We start from the raw sequence: 10803 nt of genomic DNA on the forward strand, positions 1-10803 counted from the left end.
GAAATATAATCAAGAAACTTCAATCTATTTGATACCACCATGTACGCGACTCTAATCCGATCAAGAGTATGAACTCTCAAACAACAATAAAAATACAGTTAAGAAATGCCATTTACCGACCCAAATTAAGGGCATAACAATGGAACCGTCATTTTCTTCGTCATTTATTTTCACTCCATGTAAATCCTATAATTTTGCTTGAAGAAGTCAAAGTCTTATCGGCCAATTCCCTGTCCAGAGAAAAATAAAAAAATATCGTGTAAGAAAATAGAAATTAAATGGTATGGTATTAAAAAAAACTAACATGAGAATAAAAATGAATACCTAGCAATCATATATCTGATCAATATCATTTGACTGCAAATGAAAAAACAAAATCGAGATAACAAAATAAAATATTAATGAAAAAAAAAGAGAAATTAAACTGCATAAATGAGACAAAAAGTAGGTGTGAGGCACTATGAATCCATGGATGTTAAACAGAAAATTAAAGAGAAAAACTAACAACAATTATCTCAATCAACCAAAATAAAAGTGAATCATACCTTGGGAATAAAATTGCGCAAATGATGAACCTTGGGAAAGGAATTTGATTATAAAAGGGATTAAGTTAAGAGTGAGAAAGACCTTAGTTTCAATCTTCGAAATAAAAGTAACGTTTGGCATAATGGGAGGAATAACTCCGAAATAAATACACATTAAAAATCTATTGTAATTCATTGTCTTAAGTAAAATCAATACGTGAACCCTTCTTTATATGCCTAAAACGTGGATTGAAAATCTTAAATATGTAGCTCAATCTGGACCATTCTTTATATGTCAGAAATGTAATTGAATAACTTAAATATGTGCCTCAATCTGGACCGTCAATTATGTGTCCAAACTGTAGATCTCCATCCACATAGAAAACACCATTGCCTCTTATAATATAGATAGATTAGGCAAATCATTCGGTATCCTTATTTGTTTAGAATTTTTCAAAGTGGACTCGAATTAAAAGACAGAGGGAATATATTTTGCCTAACGATTTCCTATAATAACTTTCATATGTATATGTACTAGAAATAACCCGTGCCGTAATGACACGCGTTGTAACATTTATCTTCTATCATGATAAACACTACAACTAACTAGATTACCTATAATATGGTGTTAACGTTCGATAAAAATATTAAAAAAAAAGGTTTATCTTATTTAATTATTGCTTCTAGTGAGAATATAATTGGTATATCCTCAAGATCTGGTTAGGCTGAATCTCACACATTTCGTATTAGTATTTTATGATATTTTTTTAGGATTAATTAGGATGATCTGTACATATATATACAATTACCTATCCTTCCACTTTCCCTATCATTCCAAAATAAAAATGTGAAAAATTAGAAAGAAAATAAGAAGGTCTGCACGGAAGGTATTAAAATAAATACGATATTTCATCCCAAAACATATGTGAGTATATATTTTCTAATCTCCTAAAAATAATGACTTTCTCAAAACTAACAACTTCTCTTAAATATTTATCGATCTCCACTACGTCTTTGGTCTTTGACGCAGATTAACTGAACGTATTGGGATCGTTAGGAACTGTTTATTATAAACTTTTTATTAAATGATTGTGATCGTAATATATGTTTCATCAGTTTTCAATTTACGATATATTCTTAAATTCTATTATTGATATACGTGATTTGTAGCGTGGCTACCAAATAAGGCAAATGTTAACTCGTATACCGTGGCAGATGTTAAGGAGGATTAAAAGAGCAATCAATTACCTTGATTTTCTACTTGTATTCTTAAATTTTGGGAAGATTACGGGTAAACAACCCACTGTAATAAATAACTAGATATTTCCATGAATAGCCCCGAAACTTAATTAGCTGACTTGATAATTATGACATGGATTCCACTTTTTTTAGCTATTAGTTGATTATGATTAATGAGTAATTAATACAGTAAAATTATATTTCCATTTTTTCTCTGTAGTCCTGCATGATTAATGGCCAAACTTGTTTGATTAATGGCCGAATCTGGTACCACGATTTCCATCATAGAACGAAAGTCTTGTGTAAACGGCATTGTTTGATCGAAATACCTAGATTATTGACAAGCATGAAGGCAAAAAGATTGCTGGTTTAAACAGTCAATCAAACGGAAGTAATTCACTTTGATCATAAATTGATAAACAAATTTTTTTTGCTGGTTTTTAAGATAACAAAACCGATAAGAAAACAGAGAAAGGGTTTTCAAACCCTAAATTTTAGTTATCTTAAATTTTATTGGAGTTTACATCCACTAAGTAAAAAACCATTCTTTCTTGATGGAAAGTTCGATCTTGATTAACCTCAGTTTTGGTGCAATAGAAATTTTATCGATTGAACCATAAGTAGATAAGATGAAGATGAAGTTATCAATCGGTAGGTAGTAGTTATTTGATAAGATGAAGATAAAGTTACACGAGATATTTGTAGAGATACAATAATTTAATTAAACACTTAAACAAGCCTCTGAATTACTTTAGAAACAGTGACATTATGATAAAAATTGAGAAGAAGAAGATAAAACGGAAAAACCAAGATAAAAAGGAAAGTCAGAGACGTGATTAACAAAGATTAAGGGTATTAGTGGAATTTTTATTTCACTGATAAATATGATTAACTTATTATTATCCCAACCACTGATTTATGTTCCTCGTATGAGTGTAGGACGAATATACCCATGTTAACGTGTATACGGGTACACACGTTAACAGGACCCACCAAGTAATGGTAAGTTATATCGACGACAATTTCTCTCACCAAGGTCTGTACGAGTCACGACCACTCTCATTTATCTCTCTAATCCTTATAATTCGTGCCTTTTACCTCTGGTAGTGTTCTTATGTGATAATAGCAGATTTACAAATATAGCATTTTATGATAATGTATCTGCCAGTAACCTCTCAAAAATGTGGAGGTCAGCTGCATGTCTAAATAGAATAATATGAATTAAAGCCAAATGCAAGCCTTGCCTGCCTTATTAACTTGAGATATTATTTTTTGATTAGATTAATATCATTGCCTAGCATGAAAGTTCGATATTTTTTTATATCTTTTTTCTGGTGTATTTTTTTTTTTTTGAAGCATGAAATTTACTACTAAAGAACTATTATATGAGGGTATATAATACCCCAAGATTCATCAATTACACTCATAATAGTAAGCCGAGAATCACAGTAACATGATACTGGATCATAAAAGCAATTTTCGGATCAAAATTGTATCGGCGACGGATGTTGGTGTCCAAGGTCGAAAAGCCCTCGGTCAATGCTTTCCACAAGAAAAATGATATTTTTGATGGACATGGCGGTGCCCATAGAAACTTGGATGGAGGTAGAGTTGTCTGATGCAATCGAGTGAAGTTGCCAGGCATGCCTTTGTATCTTGTTGATGCAGTTAACTTCCTGAATGATGTGTCTGCACTTTTGTTTTCCGTCTTGATCCATAGATTCAAAAGAGTCTTTAGATTTGATGGAGTCTTGAAGTAAAAACTACTCTCTGCCCTTAAAATGCTAAAGCTAATAATGTTATTACAAAAGCTACTAAAAGTATATAACTAAGAAAACAAATTACTTGACAAGTACAAAATAATACAAAAGGCTGTGAACTGAGCTGGAGAATAGTGTGCCGGCCCAAAAAAAAAAACACAACGAATAAGCTTCTTTTACTAGGTATTGTTGAAGTCTGTTCTAATCCATGAAATCTTAAACTGATGTTGTTGTTGAGTGTGTTGTTGATAGTTTTACTGTGATTGCTGCAAGTCTTGTAGAAGCCAGATATTGATGATGAAAAAAGCTGCTAGGTTGAAAGCATGCTTGAAGGGTAGCCACCAGAGTACTGTCTTGCAAAAATCCATATAGGTCTCCTCATCTGCCCTGTTTCTCTGTCCTGTTTGAATAGGAAGAACATGAAACCCTCACGAAATCTAACTAAAATTCTCCTTCCTTAGTCAGCGTGAGAAACTGTTGGAAACAAAGCACTATAATCAAATCACACAAAGAAACCGCTGAGTCGCGTACTAGGTCGCTATCTTTAAGGTGTTTCGCGACTCTGCCTCTTGATTGTGCTAGCAGTCAGTTTTTTGTCGAAACCCTATGGGATAAAACAGCTTATCTTTTTCGATTTCTCTGCACTGAGAAATCGAATCAATAATAACTCTTTCAACAACACTTGCTCAGAAAACTTGACGAAATAAAAATAACGTTCTATTTTTTTCTCTTCCAGAAACCAGTTTTTTTTTTATAATCAAAAAGAATCAATGGAATTAATGGAAAATTAATTTTCGATTAAATGCCAATTAAATTTCTTTGTAACAGCAAAAAAACGGCCGTATTAAAATTTCAACATTAACTGTAATTAATCATGATATAATTATCTTAATACGTTTTGAAAATTTAAGTTAAAAACAGCAAAAAAAATTGTTTATGGATCAGCAGACCTCCCAAGACCCCCAAGGCCCCGCTCCCGGACTAATGTAATATAATATATAGTATAAATAGTATATACCCTAGTGAAATTGTGTGGGGTGGGAATTGAACCCATGCCTATAGTGTGGGAGCTCAAAACAATGCCACCATACTATCTCTCTAACTTTGGCATATTATTACAAAACTATGTTTTTTAAATATATACCCCAACAATCCCCCACTTATATTTTAAAACATTGAGCAAGTGCTATATAGTTGTGCATAAGCAAAGGTGCCTTTCGACTTGAACCTCTACATAGTGTTGAACTTTCTAAGTATCAGGTAACTAGAGTGACTCTCGTCTTGAACTCTAACTAATAATAGATTATACAACACACACAACTATATCTTAGAGTAAAGTTCTTAATTTTGCACATTAGGGCCATGTGCTTATCCCTTTCTTAACGAACGATCTAGAGAAATGCCCAAGTTCTCATAGAAGGCGGCCACACCTTCACATTCGTATAGGTGAGTCTATCAAGGATACTCCTGTATATCCCACTCTTAACTTAAGAGCTATAGACATCATTAAGAGTTTAAACACTCAACCTGTTTCCCACTTCAGGATATCATGCTATGGGAATGCATGACTCTATCATATTATTTGTAACTTCGTCTAGTCCCTTTGAACCTATTTCTAGGTTGGGTATCCATTACAAATGACTCAACTTCTCACGGGCAAAAGTCCCATACTTTTAGAGATATTCCATACCTTTTCTCTTGCTAATCCTTTCGTCAAAGTATCAGCTATATTTCCTTCAGACCTTACATGATCTACTCTAACAACACCAGTTGTGAGAAATTCTCTAACTGTGTCGTGCTTTCGACGTATCTGTCGATTCTTGCTGTTATTATAACAGTTCTCTACTACTCCGATAGCCGCGGTACTATCGCAGTGGATCAAAGTGGCTGGTATCGGTTTTTCCCATACTGGAATGTCTGATAACAGACTCTTCAGCCATCCTGCTTCTTCACTAGCTGCTGCTAGTGCCATCAATTCAGCCTCCATCGTAGATTGGGCTATAATTGTCTGTTTCTTTGATCTCCAAGATACAGCGCCCCCAGCAATAGTAAAAACATATCCACTGGTGGCCTTGGAATCATCTGAAAGAGTATTCCAATTAGCATCGCTAAATCCTTCAAGGACTGCGGGATGCCTCTTATAGTGTAATCCTAGGTTTGTGGTTCTTTTCAGATACCGCATAACCCTCTCAATAGCATCCCAGTGTTCCAAACTAGGATTACTGGTAAACCTGCACAGAACTCCCACTGCATATGCAATGTCTGGTCTTGTACAATCAGTTGCATAACGCAGACTTCCAATTATACTAGCATATTCAGATTGTCTAACACTTTCTCCAGTGTTCTTAAACAATTTCACATTAGGATCAAACGGAGTACAAGCAGGCTTACAATCAAAATATTCATACTTTCTCAGAATTTTTTCAATGTAGTGAGATTGATCCAAACAAATACCACTACTAGTTCTAGTTATTTTGATTCCCAAGATTACACTAGCTTCACCCAAATCTTTCATGTCAAAATTCGAACTAAGCATACCTTTAGTTTCATTGACAACAGATAAATGGAACCAAATATCAGCAAATCATCCACATACAAGCAAACAATCACACACACATCATTCTCAAATTTATAATAGATGCATTTGTCACCCCGTTTATTCTGAAGTTATGTGAAATCATTAAATTATCAAATTTCTCATGCCACTGTTTAGGAGCTTGTTTTAAACCATAAAGGGATTTTTCTAGCTTACATACTTTCTGTTCTTGTCCAGGAATTACAAAACCTTCAGGTTGTTCCATATAAATTTCCTCTTCTAGTTCACCATTCAAAAAGGCAGTTTTAACATCCATTTGGTGAATAACAAGATTATGAGCAGCGGCAACAGCAATCAAAACACGTATAGATGTTAATCTAGTAACAGGAGAATAAGTATCAAAGAAGTCTACGTTCTCTCGTTGCTAAATCCTTTAGCAACCAGTCTAGCTTTGTGCTTCTCTATTGTTCCATCAGGCTTTAGTTTCCTTTTCAAAACCCATTTACAACCTATAGGCTTACAACCAGGAGGTAAATCTACTATACGCCAAGTTCCATTAGACATATGAGAATCCCATTCATTATCTACAGCTTCTTGCCAGAAACTAGACTCTACAGAACTGAACGCCTCTTGTAAATTAGAAGGTTCTTCCTCTACGGCATAAAATTCAAAATCAGGATCTCTTGTGTCAGTCCTAGCTCTTTTACTTCTTCTAGGTTCAACTTCAGTGATCCTAGTTTCTGCACTTCTAGGTTCTTCTAATCTATGTTCAGAATCAGCTCTAGGTAAAACACTAGATAAAGAACCCCCACTATTACCCCCCATTTCTAGATTTAAAAGGAAATCTCTCTTCAAAGAAATCAACATCAATAGATTCAAAATAACCTTATTATTAATAAAAGAACCTATAAGCTTTACTGTTTTGAGCATAACCAATAAAAACACATTCATAAGCTCTACTTTCTAACTTATGTCTTTTAGGATCAGGTTTTCTAACAAAAGCTAAGCAACCCCAAACTCTAAAATAAGAGACATTAGGTTTTCTATTTCTCCAAAGTTCATAAGGAGATATCATGGTTTTATTATTAGGAATGCGGTTCAAAACATGGCAAACAGTCAGCAAACATTCACCCCACCAATGAGAAGCAGCACCAGAGCTAAGCAAACAAGCAACAGTCAATTCAGTAAGAGTACGATTCTTTCTTTCAGCTTTCCCATTCATTTGAGGATTATATGGTGCAGTTCTTTCATGTATAATGCCATTAGTTTGATAAATTTCAGTAAAAGGAGAAGAATCATATTCAGTGCCTCTATCACTACGAAATCTCTTAATTTTCCTACCAAATTGATTTTCAATTTCAGCAATAAAAATCTTAAATTTTCAATAGCTTCGTTCTTATGGCTCAACAAATAAACATAAGTATAATTAGAACAATCATCAATGAACGTCATGATATACCTCTTGCCATTTCTAGTTAGGATACCTTCATATTCACACAAATCAGAATGTATTAAGTCTAGTGGTTTCGATTCTCTTACAACAGATTTATGTGAAGTCTTGGTTATTTTTGCTTGACTACAGTATTCACATTTTTCAAAATCATTTTCAGAAAATTCAGGGAGGACACCTAACTTACTCATGTTATTTACTAACTTTTTACCCACATGACAAAGCCTACCATGCCAAACATTAAAATTGCAAACCATATAAGCAGAAGAATCAATTTTATTCATAGCATCAACATTAAGCTTAAACATTCCATCATAGCATAACCCTTTCCTACAAAATTCTTATTCTTAGTTATAGTGTAAATATCAGACCCAATAGTTTGATACAACCCAGCCTTGTTGAGAAGATAGCCGGAAACAAGGTTCTTTCTCATTTCTGGAGTGTGAAGGACATCTTTCAGCATGAGTGTCTTCCCAGAAGTAAACTTCAACTCTACCGTACCAGAACCTTTCACCATAGTGCTGTGGGAGTCTCCCAATAACACTTTCTTGTCCTTGGTTTCAGCATAAGTCTTAAACATGGACCTATCAAAACAACAATGACGCGAAGCACCACTGTCTATCCACCACCCATCAGATCCACCAACCATGTAGAACTCTGGATCAGAGACCATGGCAATTATAACGTCACCCACAGCATTAGCTTGTGCGTTATTCTTTTCCTTGTTAAATCTGCAATTCCTAGCCATGTGGTTTGGTTTATTACAGATATAACAAAGAAATTCAGAATTGGAATTCTGTCCATTTTTCGATGGGTGTTGGTTCTTGTTTTGATTAGGCCTTCCTCCTTTCTTCTGGTTCGGGTTAGGTTTCATATCCCTTTTCTTAGGTTTTAAATTCGGATGAGTCTTATTGTTAGAAACAATGAGAATCTCTTCCTTCTTATCTTGTTTCCGAGCTTCTTCCTCAACCCTGAGCTTAACAATCAAACTTTCAAGAGAAAATTCTTTAGTCTTGTGACGCAAAGTATTACGAAAATCTTTCCAGCTAGGTGGTAACTTGTCAATCATTACAGAAACTTGAAATTGTTCATCAGTTTTCATACCTTCGGCCACAATTTCGTGGTAAATTTTTTGAAGTTCATGAGCCTGTGCAACAACTGATCTATCATCCACCATTTGGTATCTCACATACCGGCTCACAGCATATTTCTTTGAACCCGCTTCCTCGGTGTCATATTTTTTTTCTTCAACACCACCGGTAGGAGGTGGATCTGTAGCAGCACCACCGCCAGCAGCAACAGCAGCAGCAACAGCAGCAGTCTTATCAGCAGCAGGTTCCAGGGTTCCAGGATGAACACTCGACACAATCATATGCAGCTTCATCAGTTTGAGATAAAAGAACATCTTCAGCTTCCATCTTCTGAAATGCAACCCTTCAAATTTGAAAGGCTTGTTGGTATCATCAACGCGCTTCTTTTCATTCTCCATAGCAGAAAAGAAACACCTTAAAATTGTTGGAAACAAAGCACTATAATCAAATCAACACAAAAGAAACCGCTGAGTCGCGTACTAGGTCGCTATCTTTAAGGTGTTTCGCGACTCTGCCTCTTGATTGTGCTAGCAGTCAGTTTTTTGTCGAAACCCTATGGGATAAAAAGCTTATCTTTTTCGATTTCTCTGCACTGAGAAATCGAATCAATAATAACTCTTTCAACAACACTTGCTCAGAAAACTTGACGAAATAAAAATAACGTTCTATTTTTTTCTCTTCCAGAAACCAGTTTTTTTTTTATAATCAAAAAGAATCAATGGAATTAATGGAAAATTAATTTTCGATTAAATGCCAATTAAATTTCTTTGTAACAGCAAAAAAACGGCCGTATTAAAATTTCAACATTAACTGTAATTAATCATGATATAATTATCTTAATACGTTTTGAAAATTTAAGTTAAAAACAGCAAAAAAAAATTGTTTCTGGATCAGCAGACCTCCCAAGACCCCCAAGGCCCCGCTCCCGGACTAATGTAATATAATATATAGTATAAATAGTATATACCCTAGTGAAATTGTGTGGGGTGGGAATTGAACCCATGCCTATAGTGTGGGAGCTCAAAACAATGCCACCATACTATCTCTCTAACTTTGGCATATTATTACAAAACTATGTTTTTTAAATATATACCCCAACAATCCCCCACTTATATTTTAAAACATTGAGCAAGTGCTATACAGTTGTGCATAAGCAAAGGTGCCTTTCGACTTGAACCTCTACATAGTGTTGAACTTTCTAAGTATCAGGTAACTAGAGTGACTCTCGTCTTGAACTCTAACTAATAATAGATTATACAACACACACAACTATATCTTAGAGTAAAGTTCTTAATTTTGCACATTAGGGCCATGTGCTTATCCCTTTCTTAACGAACGATCTAGAGAAATGCCCAAGTTCTCATAGAAGGCGGCCACACCTTCACATTCGTATAGGTGAGTCTATCAAGGATACTCCTGTATATCCCACTCTTAACTTAAGAGCTATAGACATCATTAAGAGTTTAAACACTCAACCTGTTTCCCACTTCAGGATATCATGCTATGGGAATGCATGACTCTATCATATTATTTGTAACTTCGTCTAGTCCCTTTGAACCTATTTCTAGGTTGGGTATCCATTACAAATGACTCAACTTCTCACGGGCAAAAGTCCCATACTTTTAGAGATATTCCATACCTTTTCTCTTGCTAATCCTTTCGTCAAAGTATCAGCTATATTTCCTTCAGACCTTACATGATCTACTCTAACAACACCAGTTGTGAGAAATTCTCTAACTGTGTCGTGCTTTCGACGTATCTGTCGATTCTTGCTGTTATTATAACAGTTCTCTACTACTCCGATAGCCGCGGTACTATCGCAGTGGATCAAAGTGGCTGGTATCGGTTTTTCCCATACTGGAATGTCTGATAACAGACTCTTCAGCCATCCTGCTTCTTCACTAGCTGCTGCTAGTGCCATCAATTCAGCCTCCATCGTAGATTGGGCTATAATTGTCTGTTTCTTTGATCTCCAAGATACAGCGCCCCCAGCAATAGTAAAAACATATCCACTGGTGGCCTTGGAATCATCTGAAAGAGTATTCCAATTAGCATCGCTAAATCCTTCAAGGACTGCGGGATGCCTCTTATAGTGTAATCCTAGGTTTGTGGTTCTTTTCAGATACCGCATAACCCTCTCAATAGCATCCCAGTGTTCCAAACTAGGATTACTGGTAAACCTGCACAGAACTCCCACTGCATA

Source organism: Papaver somniferum, chromosome 4 (genome assembly GCF_003573695.1).
Source record: "Papaver somniferum cultivar HN1 chromosome 4, ASM357369v1, whole genome shotgun sequence".
Classification (NCBI taxonomy): domain Eukaryota; kingdom Viridiplantae; phylum Streptophyta; class Magnoliopsida; order Ranunculales; family Papaveraceae; genus Papaver; species Papaver somniferum.